Raw genomic sequence first — 12,510 nt, forward strand, 5'->3', positions numbered from 1 at the left:
GACTGCAGAATAGTGTAAATGTAACTTTTATATGGGATTCCCTGGTGGCTCAGATGGTAAAGAATCCACCTGCAATGCAGAAGATCTGGGTTTGATCCCTGGGTTGGGAAGATCCCCTGGAGGAGGGCATAGCAACCCACTCCAATATTCCTGCCTGGAGAATTCCATGGACAGAGAAGCCTCGTGGGCTACAGTCTGTGGTGTCACAAAGAGTCAGACAAGACTGAGCAACAAAGCAACTAAGCACACTATTTTTATATGCACTGGGAAACCGAAAGATTCGTGTGACTCACTGTATTGAAATATTTGCTTTATTGAGGTGATCCGGAGCTGAGTCCACAGTATCTCTGGGGTCTGCATGCAGTAAGTCAGGGAGAGATAACATCTGATGGGGCTGAATAATGTGGAGCAGAGGAAGGGGTGATGGAGAGGGAGTCTCATTCCATCATCATCCTGAAGGAGGTGACATTTTCAATAAAGAGCTGAAGGGAGTGCGCCTGAGTCCATGTGGTCCCCAGGGTTCCTGGAGGGGAGAGCAGTGAACGTAAAGTCCCGATGCTGAAATGTGATATTGCTGCTCATGATAACGGTGATGATGACAGTCACAACAGTATATAAAACAGTGCTCTCGTCTTGGATTCAACGGAGGGCTGGGACATCGCTCAGTACGTTTGCCTCTCATGGTCCTCTAGGTTATTCTCGTCCACATGTGCTTTAAAAATCACTGTTGACTGTCTTCAAAGAAGGAATTAAGAACAGATTGCAGGACTTGCGGCTTTCAGTGCTGTCTGGCTAATGGCCCCTGGTGCAGCCGCTTCCAACGTTCCATCAGGAGACCTGTGAAGATACGAGGAAGTATAACCAAGCATGGACGGCTGAAGGCAAAGACTGTGAGTCAACCTGCCATTAGACTCTGGAAAGAATGTCCACTAATTACAAAGTTGTTGAAAGGGGATTAAAAATGTACATTGGCATCAAGTGGGCAGAAGGAATGTATATAGGATTAGCACTCACTGTTATTTCAGTGGCTACCCATTATTGAGAAATCATAGTTATCAGACAAGCTGGACACCCATCTTTTTTCCAAGTGACAAGTTTTTGCCTTTCCCTTCTGGATTCTTCTGTGCGGATTCCAGAAAACAGGAAAGGAGGCAAAGAGATGGGTGACGGTGCAACCGAAAATGGGATCCGGCTGCTTGCCACTGAAAAGCCAACAAAGAGGCCAGGTTGGTGGGAAAGAAAGCTTGCTTTATTTTGGATTCCAGCAACTGGGGCAGGGGGAGGAATATGGGGGTGGGGATGTATGCCTGTCCAGGGGTCAACTCTCAGCCACATACATACAACAAGTGGGCAAGAGCTTTTATAGGCTGAGGGAGGTGGCTACATGCAGAAACAGCAGTTAGCTGTTAGCTGAAATTGGTCATCAGTGGACAGACCAGCGTCATCTTGATTGTTTTAAATATGGTTAATCTTCAGTTCCAGGGTCAATTTGTCCCCATTTCCTTGAGGCCAGTTCTTGGAATTGTGTCAGCTTATGTCATGGCTACAGTCTGATCATCATGTAGTTAACTTCTCCCACCTAGTAGGGTTTTCAATATCAGTAAGACAGCTCACAGGATATGGCTCAGAATATTGTCTATAGCCCTGGAGGAGGAACTAAAGGTCCCTGACTTTGCTTAATGACTAAACTATTATTGTTTAATCTTGTTATTCTGTTTTCTTTCGTGTCTGCATTTTCTCACTTCTCTTATTAAACTTATCCTTTGGTTAAAGTTTTTCCACAGACAAAAGGAAGGCTGAGCACATGGAAGAGGTGGTGAGGGGATGGACCATGGGGTTCTGCTCCGTTCATTTCAGTGAAACAACGCATCTTGGAAGCTGTGATGTCCACACGAAGAAAAAGTTTTAATTAGGGGTGGAATTAGGAAGAGCCTCAGGAACCCATATGCTGGTTGTTACCATTCTTTTTTTGTAGTTTTCATTAAGGAAGTCTTCAAAATCTTGTCAGTGGGTACAGGAGAAAAATCCCACTGCAGCCCAGCAGAATCAGCCATCCTGGTCTGGATTCTCAGTGGTTGTAGGGGTAGAAAAAACAACCTAAAATAGGACTGTATTGGCTCATTGTGTGTAATGTGTCAGACACACTTGGATTAAGGTGCTGGAATGATGTTTTCATTTCTCAGTTTTCTCCTCTCTCTCCCCTCCAACTTTCTTGACTTCATTCCCAGGCAAGCGATTGCCATATCAGGGGAATGTGACCCCAGAAACTCCCAAGTTGCATCATCTTTACAGTTTCATGTCTCAGAGGAAAGCGAGACTTTTCCTTATATCTTCAGCAAATTTTAAGCAGATTCTGCCTAAAATCCTGGTTGACTTGTCTTGGGTTTGGCCTGTATCTAAACCAATTTAGGAGGACGGGGGCTCTCTGACTGGTCAGACCAATCATGTGGTTGCTGTTCAGGGGCCTGGGGAAGGAGGAAACACCCCTCTGAGCCTCCAGAATGATGGGGAAGTGCCCTGGAAAGAGGGCATGTGGTTCCTAAAGCAGATGAAAAGCTCTTGGCGGTTCCACCTGTGCTAGAGACATACGGGAGCAAGTAAAACTGACATCCAGAAAAATCTATGGTAACGAGAATGGCAGATGGAGAATTTTTCCAAATATTCTGAAGGCAGTGCTAGAGATGAGCGAAAGAGAATGAGAGAGATTATAGATAAAGAAGACAGAAAAGTGGCTACAATTTTGAACTGCTCATAAAGAAATTTCACGACAGTTTTAGAGGCATAAGAATCAAAGATAACAGATGGATCACTCTCCCTAAGCTTCCTTGGAAAAAGTGAAAGTGTTAGTCATTCAGTTGTATCCGATGCTTTGGGAACCCCATGGGCTGTAGACAGACCACCAGGCTCCTCTGTCCATGAGATTCTCCAGACAAGAAAACTGGAGTAGGTAATCATTCTGCTCTCCAGGGGATCTTCCAGACCCAGGAATCAAACCCATGTCTCCTGCATTGCAGGCAGATTCTTTACCACCTGAGCCACCAGGGAGCTTCCTTGGGGTCCTTCTTCAAAGACTAGTCCTCATTTCAGGCAAACACAGAGGGAAAGACCCTTGCCAGAGTACCTTTCTAGGTGACTGGACTATACAGAAAAGGTTTAAAAATTTAGGAAGCATTGTTATTTAAGATAGTGTTAAAATGATTGTATATTCAAAGTAATAAAACTCAGGCTGGCCTTTGCCTTCTGTCTGATATCAAAGGCTAGAAGACAAAGGAGAAGCGTCTCTTTGTTCTGAGTTTGTGAGCCAGGAACTTTATACCCAGACAAAACATTTTGCGTGTCTGGAGACAATATGAAGTCATTCTTGGATGTGCATGGTCTTGGGAAATAATAGACCTGAAGTTCTAGCCAACCGAGAGATCCTGAAATTGGGCACACAGGCAGGCAGTCTTCATGATGAGGATGGCAAGCCTCCTTCTAGAGGTCCAGGGCGGCAGCCCCTGTGCAGACCCCTCACCCGAGCCCAAAGAGCCACTCATAGGGGTGTGAGACATTGGGCTGTCACCTTGTCCCCGTGGCATCTGGATGAAGCTTCAAAGGCAGGGATTTCTTAATTTGGTATTATACTTCTTTTTTTTTAAGATTTTTTTTTTTTTAACGTGGACCGTTCTTAAAGTCTTAGTGAATTTTTTTACAATATTCCATCTTTTTATATTTTGGTTTTATATTTTGGTTTTTTGGCCACAAGGCATCTGGGATCTTAGCTCCCCGACCAGGGACCGAACCCAAAACCCCTGCATTGGGAGGTGAAGTTTTGACCACTGGTCCACCAGGGAAGTCCCTATTATGACCCTTCTTGATTTGGTTGGCTCTGTCATGGAATATCATAAATTCCTTTAAGAAAATTTTCTCCTCAGCAAAGCACAGGCCAAAACAGGCCACATAAACTAAGCCCAGCATTTACTGCACTCTTACTCTCAGTTGGGCCCTTTGCAAAACGCTTAATGTAAGTTATTTCCGGTTAATTTTGCCACTGAATTCAGAAGCCCAATTAAATATGATTTACAATTGCACTTGAGAAAGAAATGCAAAGATTGCTTCTTTTGTTCTGGAGAGGTAGGTCTGTGGGTGATGTTTTTCCTCCCTTTAATTTTCTATATATATTCTTGTTTCTAATGACTGTATTACTTTTTAAGTAAAAATAAACAATATACACTTGAAATAGAAAAGATGGCATGCATTAAATCCAATGCATGGACTGAAGCACACAGCCATACATAAAGTCACACTTAGATACAATGGACTTGCCTGCCTTCTCCTTCATGTACAAGCTTTTAAAAAATTTCTTCTCTTCCAGTATCTCTGTTTTCCTTACATAGCTTATATATATACAGTTCACTCTCTCTCTCTCTCTCTCTCACACACACACACACACAGATTTTGGTCACTTCTTTATTTCTGTCTTTCTCTCCATTCAGCTGTTTCTCACACACACAAACCTCCAGTCTCATGGTTCATCTCTCTGCCTCCTCCCTCTGACCCTCCAAACTCTGCACACAAATGTAAGCCTTCAGTAGCTGCTTCTCACACTCTGTGTCTCTTTCATTCACAGACACGCATGCTGCCAGCCGACCTCAGTCACTTCCTGTCTTCCTGTGTTCACATCCATCTCACTCACCTCCTTCCCTCGCCCCGTGCATGCACACACTCTCCTTGATTAGTTGTATACACTCACAGCCACAGGAGTTATGGATTCAATTATCCAAATACCGCAGTCCCCGCCCCCCCCTTTCAATTGAGCATCCTCATTAAAACGTTACCCGTTTCATTGGTTGGGGAAAAATGAAAAGACAGTAACGTGCTTACCTTCCACCAGCTAGATGAGTTATCTGTGGGCTTTCTCTGGTTTTCCACCGGCTCTCCACCACTCTGGGCACCAGAGACTGGGAACAACTTGCTTTTTGTCCATCCCTCTGGGTAAAATGATGAATTCTTTATCTGGGCACTCAGGAATAAACATGCACTGTGACCGCAGCTTGGCGTGGATCCGTGGACCCCAGAAAGTTTTATAAGGGCTCTTTTGTTCCTTGTCATTTGGAAACTAGACCCAGCTCCAACTCCCACCTCCCATGATGCTGGGTGGACGAGGGCCAGGTTTGATGGAAGGGGATGAGCCCAGGCCCGCCTCCCTTGCTCCTGTTTGTCTTGCATTTGCTTTCTGTTGCCTTTCCTGTTTTCCCGCTTTCCTGTAGATCAGCCGCTATGAAATTCCTCTGGGAGCCCCCTCCTCCAGATTGAGAGTGCTGTCAACCAAAGCCAATAAAGGGTGCCATGCAGGGCTTTGTGACAGTATAGGATTGGTGGTTAAGGCATTTTTGTTGCTTTAGAAAAATCATGGCTCTGCAAGTCCAGAGCCTGCAGGAGTGTTTTGGTTTTGTTGCTTCCCCAGCGGTGGTGGCCACCGGTGTGGTCAGCATGGCGCCCAGAAGCCGTCTGTGTAATGAGATGGTGAGAGCAGGAACCTTCAGGTGAACTTCAGAGGGAGCTGAGTGTGCAGCGACTGCCCGTGGGTAGCTTGCTTCTTATGTGATGGGACCCCATCAGTCACTGCTCCCTCCTGCTATTGCTTCTGGACTTGGACTTGCATTATAGGGAATATTTGTGCCCCATGCCATGATGCTCAGGATTGGAGGATGGAGGGGTTCCCCGGTCCACACAGAGAGGGGACCCATGATATCCAAAGGGTTGAAGAGAGTGGCCTGATAAAGAGATACGTATTTGGTTTGTCCTTAGTTCCTGAGATGGGGCTCCTAAAACTTGTAATTTCCTAAGGGCAAGGCGTGATAGGAACAGCTTTTGACTGTGCTGGATCCTCACAGCTATGCAAGTTTTTCTCTAGTTGCGGTGAGCAGGGGCTACTCTCTGGTTGTGGGACGTGGGCTTCTTGTCCCGGTGGTTTCTCTTGCTGTGGAGCCCTCGGGTGTGTGGGTTCAGTAGTTGAGGTTCCTGGGCTCTAGAGCACAGGCTCAGTAGTTGTGGCACATGGGCTTAGTTGTCCCATGCATAGGCAGGCAGATTCTTTACCACTGAGCCGCCAGGGAAGCCCAGGAACAGCTTTTATTTTAATAAAGAGAGACTTGGTGGGACCATAGATAACTTAGCATGTGGACTGGTCCACAGGAAGCCCAAACCACGATTTGAAGCTTGGAACTTTTGCTACCCTCACATCACCAGCCCTGACCTCCAGAGAAGGGAGAAGGGCTGATGACTGACTGAGTTCAGTCGCCAATGAGCTGATGATTTTATCCATCGTTCCAATGTGATGAAACCCCCCAAAACCCAGAGTTTCTGGGTTGATGTGTGATATACAGTATCACACACTGAGATACGGTGTAAGGGTGTGTGCCCAGAGCAGACAGGAAGCTCCCTGTATCTCTGCCTTCACTCCCCTTGACCTGTGAAAGTGAAAGTTGCTCAGTCGTGTCTGACTCTTTGTGACCCCATGGGCTATACAGTCCATGAAATTCTCCAGGCCAGAATACTGGAATGGGTAGCTTTTCCCTTCTCCAGGGGATCTTCCCAACCCAGGGATTGAACTCAGGTCTCCCGCATTGCAGGCGGATTCTTTACCAGCTGAGCCACCAGGGAAGCCCCACCCCCCGCCCCCTTGACCTGTACATGTCTCCTATAAGACTGTTCTTGAATTACATCTTTATAATAAACTGGTGACAGTAACTGAAACATGTTTCTGAGTTCTGTGAGCTGTTCTGGCAAATTATTGAGCTGAGAAGGGGTCATGGGAACTCTGTGTTTACAGCCAGTGGTTAGGAGTTGGGGCGGGGGGCATTGGCATCTGCAGTGGGGGCAGCCCTTTACCCATGGGATCTGACATGGGCTCCAGGTGGGCACTGATGACACCCAGTTGGTAAACAGAGAGCATGGTGGTGGAAACCCACATACTTGGTGGTAGAAGTGTTGTGAGTAAAAACAGCTCATTGAGAGCATGGGAGAACCATTTTCCAGGGCCTGCAAGCCATTGTCTGCAGCAGACTCACAGGGTGGCCGTGTCCTGGAACTCAGCTACATGGGGAGCAGTGTCCCCTTGGCTATCACACAGCCGTCCCTCTCTGTCCCCAGGACAAACTGGCTGTGATACTGGAGCTGAGCTGGAGTCCTGGCCAGAACTGGCTCTCCCTTTAGGTCTGTCCGAGGGCAGGGAGGGGAGGGCTGCGTGGTGCTGTGTCCCCTGCCAGGGGCCCCTCAGAAGCTTCCTGAAAGCCTACCACTAGGCTCTGGTGCTCTGAGCCGGTGCTGATGGAATCCTGGCCCAGGCAGGACTTGCCAGCAGATCTGTAAACCTTCCGTGGGCACTGACAGCGGCTTCTTCAACATCTGCCCTCTGGCTGCAGGGAGAGTGTGGTCCGTGCTTCTCAGAAACAGTGATAGTCTTGTAACCAGGTGATGCAGTTCGAGTGCAGGGCTCTCTCCTCCATCACTGAGCCCTATCCTCTGCTGACCCTGCAGGCTGGTCCTCATGTGTCCGAACACCCATCCTGGAGGCAGGCAACAGGTATCTGTTTGGACGCTTGCTGCTCCCTGGGGACTCTACTCCATAGCAAAGTGCTGACCGCAGAGGGACTCTGACAGACAGGTGTTAGGTGAGCAAGTGAACAGATGAGAAGAGGTGTGGAAATGCTCCTTCTGATGCTTGATGGTGAGGGCATGTGGGCAGCGGAGTTGGGGTCCTGGTGCTGTGGGGCTGATGATGAGGGGTGATGGATGAAGCGCCAAAGGTACCAAGTTCATAGTTCCTTCTTCCCTCGTTTCCCCAAGCCAGCTCTGTAGAAATGTTCTTGAGGCAGAGAATCTCAATCCCAGAGAAAATGGGATTTTCTGCAAAAGTTATCAGGTACCTAAGGTTCCAGTGAACACAGAGGAAAGAGGGGCAGACTTGGCTCCTTTCTATCTACTCCTCATTAGCTGGGTGACTTTGAATATGGCAGGGAACCTGTCTGAGCTTCCTTTGCCTCATTTCTAAAATGAGAGTTGAGATAGTTTACAACCCAGCATTGGGACCCACTTGGAGGTCTAAATGAGCCTGTCGATGGTACCCTGTAAACCTGTGGATGCTCTGCAGTGATAGCTAACTCCATGACTTTCTCTGTTTTAAGGCTGTGGTCCTTACATACTTATTTTACCTAAACAACCTTAATGTGGGCTTGAGGCAGAGAGTGCATGCGTGCTCAGTCGCTGAGTTGTGTCCCTTTTGCAATCCCATGGACTAACCCGCCACACTCCTCTGTCCCAGGCAAGAATACTGGAGTGGGTTGCCGTTTCTTTCTCCAGAGGATCTTCCTGACCCAGGGACCAAACCTGAGTCTTGCATCTCCTGCATTGGCAGGTGGATTCTTTACCACGGTGACACCTGGGGAGCCTGCCGAAGAGTATATTGGGACCTTTAGGAGCAGCAAAGGAAGTCATTGGAGGGGAGGGGGAGAGGAGACAGTGAACCCCCAGGGCTCACGAGGCATGTCTTACAGATGCCACCCTGGGATGTCCACGCTCACCTTGACCCCGTGACAAAGCTTCTCCACATCCCACACACAGGACTCGCAGGGGCCAATGAGATGGGGGAGGGGAGAAGCCCCTCCACCTTCTGTTCTGCTGGGGGGTGAGACAGGAGCCCGGCCGAGAGCAAGCCTTTCCCTGACCGTCTCCCAGGACCATCCTGCAATTAAAGGCCTGACAGGTGCCATCTGTCCTGTCCTCCTCCTGTCGCCCAGGGCGCAGGGATTCGGAGCTGGCACACTGTGATACTCTGCAGTGCTCGTGTCACCTCTGATTTCTTCCAGAAAGTCATTAAACAGACCCGTGTGGGAGCTGCTCCAGCGTCTGCAAACTTCCTCCAGGGCAAGAGCGCAGAGGTGGTACGAGCACGCTAGGATTCCTCAAGTTCAAGGGAGCCGGAGCCTGTGTACGTCAAGGCGGGAGGTGTGTGGAGTCAGAAAGGATGAGTCAGACTTAAACCCACTTGGAGTCATCTTCTCTTTCCTCCATGGCTCCTTCATCTGAGGCTGAGCCCCAGAGCTTACCAAGGACCCCAAATCACACAGAGGATTAAAGCACATCTTAGCATAGGTTTTTCTCTCATAACTCAGTTGGTGAAGACTCCACCTGCAATCCAGGAAACCCTGGTTCGATTCCTGGATCAGGAAGATTCACTGGAGAAGAGATAGGCTACCCACTCCAGTATTCTTGGGCTTCCCTTGTGGCTCAGCTAGTAAAGAATCTGTCTGCAATGCAGGAGACCTGGATTCGATCCCTGGGTTGGGAAGATCCCCTGGAGAAGGGAAAGGCCACCCACTCCAGTATTCTGGCTTGCAGAATTTCATAGACTATATAGTCCATGGGTTCGCAAAGAGTCAGACACCACTGAGCTACTTTCACTCACACTCAGACTAGTTTAGGTTTTACCCAAAGCAGTATCTGAGGCCAGAGATGGGCTTCAGGTCATTTATTTGGGAGGGGGTCCAGGCAGATGGGGCTTCCCATGTGACGCTAGTGGTAAAGAGCCCACCTCCCAGTGCAGGAGATGCAGGTTTAATTCCTGGGTCAGGAAGATTGCCTGGAGCAGGCCGTGGCAACCCAAACCAGTGTTCCTGCCTGGAAAAATTCCATGGACAGAGGAGCCATGGAATGCAAAGAGTCAGACACAACTAAAGTGGCTTAGCATGTGTGCCGGGGGATGAGTGATGAGTGGGAACAGAATGTGGAGATGAGCAGGTTGTCCTACAGACAGCTGGACTCCTGCCCCCTGGGGACCCTTGGCACTTGCCCCATGACAGCTCCCATGGGAGGTGGAAGGGGACTTTGACCAGCTGTTACTAGTACCTGCTGCATTCATTCCTGGCTCTTCTGGGTCGCACCCACATGTGATTGGGCAAAACCCCAAGGCAGTAAGGGAAGCAGACACCTGCCATGCTCACGTGTGAGCCTGGCACTTCTGAGATGTGTCTGTCACAGCGGCACAGAGAACAGGGGCCTGGAGATGTGGTGTGGTGGGTGAGACATTATCAGCGACAGGGAGCCAGCGTTCTTCCTGGGACACCCGGCTTCTCCATCTAGACACAGGGAGGGGAGGACTCCTTCGTTTTCCCCACAGACTCTCCGATTTCCTTTGTGAATCAGCCCATGGGTTCTGGGTTCCAGGCTGGCTCTGCTTGGCTGGGGACAGGGAGGTGCCACTGAACACCTTCTTGTGACTTTCCTACCTGGGCTCTGGGACAGCTGTGTCCCACTGCCGTCCTGCTGCTGCTCTGCCCGTCTGTCTTATAAATGGGCTCCTGGAGGACAAGGAGCCATCACTGCTGCACCACTGCTGTTCCCCGAGCTCCTGGAGAGCTCAGAGAAATTGCTGGTTCAGTGTTTATTCACTGGTGCATCCAGCAGTAGCCACGACGGAAAGTGCTTTTACTCATGACCATGGATTGAGCAGCAGGTAGCAAGGTCTGAGTTTTGGGCAGCCTTGGAAGAGAACTGATGGAGAGCCATTGGGCCACCTCTTTTGGAAGAGAGGTGTCCATTGGGGACCCCTGCATTGACCGAAGAAGAGGTAATCGAGACCTGGCATCCAGGTGCAGGTAGGAATGATGTAGGAGAGATAGATGCTTTTGGACTCAGCATCTGATGTGGGTAACAGGGTTAGCAGTGGGGGGTGGGGAGGGGGGGAGACGACACAGCTACATGGTCCCTGGCAGCTGCACACAGACCAGTCAGTGGAGTGGCGTCCTTCTGCTGTTCAAGATGTGAGAAGTTAAAGTGTTAGTTGCTCAGTCGTGTCCAACTATTTGTGACCCCATGGACTGTAGCCCACCAGGCTCCCCTGTCCACGGAATTCTCCAGGCAAGAATACTAGAGTGGCTAGCCCTTCCCTTCTCCAGGGGATCTTCCTGACCCAGGGATTGAACCTGGGTCTCATGCATTGCAGGCAGATTCTTTACCGTCTGAGCTGCCGGGGATGCTCTGCAGGTATTGGGGTGTCACCAGCGCTCTCCTCCTCCCAGCTCCATAATTCTTTGGGCCTCTGGCCCCAGTGTGATGAGCCAGGAAGCAACCACTAGTGGAAAAGCAATCTAGACCCTGTGTTTTAATTGGCTGTTCTGTGAATTGAGGTTCAAGGTGACTTTGAATTTTAACAGACAGTGCCAGTCTTGTTCCCTTACAAACTAGTACGGAAACTGCAAAGAGATACATGAAGAGATGGTGAGCTGATTAAATGATTGAAAAACTGGGAATAACCTAAAACTGTAATGACAGGGATTAGTGAATTAATTGAATGATGTACATAAAAGTAAAAACATCGATGTGTATTACTTACAATACTGTTAAAAATTTTTTTTTTCTTTATTTTTTTTGGCCACACCATGCAGAATCTTAGTTCCTCAACCAAGGATCAAACTTGTGCCCATTGCAGTAGAAGGGCAGACTCTTAACCACCGGACTGCCAGTGATGTCTCCTAAAATATTTTTTTAAATAGGGGCAATATAGATACCCAACAATAAGGGATTCACTAAAACAAACCAACCCCCAGATGTGCATGGTCCCCTCCAGACAGTAGAAAATAATGAGGCACCAAGTTACGCCCCCCATCCCATTAAACACGTTGACATGTGTATGTGTTGACACGAACGTCTGTTCATAATATACTGAATGAAATGAGCAAATTAGGAATTAGTACACACACCATGATCAAATTGTTGTCACTATAATTATTTCAATGTGAGTGAAAAGATCTAGAATAATCATCTCCAAATGTTTACTGGAGTTATTTCAATAGGATTATGAGCGATTCACCCCCTTTTGTGGGGGGGGGGTGGTCTGTGGTTTCTATTTTTTTCTACATAAATTATGTTTCCTTTGTGTCTATAATAATTTTTAAAAAGTTTTGGGGGATAACTGAAAATTAGCAGTCCTCTCAATGTTTACAGAGTATGATCTAGTTACATTCTGCTCACCCTGCAATAAGATAAAAAAGTCTAACAGCTGCCACAGCCAGAAAGACTTTCTGCCAGGATTCCTTCCCAGCCCTCTTCTCCCCTGTATTTCAGGAGAGTGTAGGGATTAAGGGTGCGGGTAGAAGTTGGGGGAGGTCCAAGGAGGACGTTTTCCCTCTTGGTATTTGATGGCCATGGAGAGGGAGAAGTTCTGGCTTGGGGATGTGGACCTGGGACCCGGGTTCAAAGGCCTTTGTGGGTTCAGGAAGCAGAGAAAGATATTCAAGCTGGAGCTTGGGTAGAAGTAAGACAGGACTTGCCAGAAAAGTCAGGAAAGTTCCAGAGTTGCTAGTAAAGAAGGCTCTAGAGAGAGACAAAGGCACACCCTGCTAGAAGCTAATTGGTACTCTAATTGTGTCAAGCTAATTAAGTAATGTAACTGGGTACCTGGGTTTTGCCTGCCTGTACGTAGCTCCCTTTACCATTTTAAACCTTGAGAGCATGTGAATTCTCGTTGAT

General features: G+C 48.2%; 1 protein-coding gene and 1 long non-coding RNA gene across 5 annotated transcripts in view; one reads left to right on the forward strand and one right to left on the reverse strand.

Moving 5' to 3' along the window:
- SHISA6 (shisa family member 6) overlaps nt 1-12,510 on the forward strand; it is a 262,209-nt gene that overhangs the window by 78,907 nt on the left and 170,792 nt on the right. The gene's annotated exons all lie outside the window — the stretch shown is intronic.
- On the reverse strand, nt 298-5,146 carry LOC139177547 (uncharacterized). The gene is made up of 2 exons (XR_011561994.1): nt 4,864-5,146; nt 298-837 (listed from the first exon to the last, which is right to left on the reverse strand). It is a non-coding gene; the product is annotated as an uncharacterized lncRNA (long non-coding RNA).

Source organism: Bos indicus, chromosome 19, assembly GCF_029378745.1.
Source record: "Bos indicus isolate NIAB-ARS_2022 breed Sahiwal x Tharparkar chromosome 19, NIAB-ARS_B.indTharparkar_mat_pri_1.0, whole genome shotgun sequence".
Classification (NCBI taxonomy): domain Eukaryota; kingdom Metazoa; phylum Chordata; class Mammalia; order Artiodactyla; family Bovidae; genus Bos; species Bos indicus.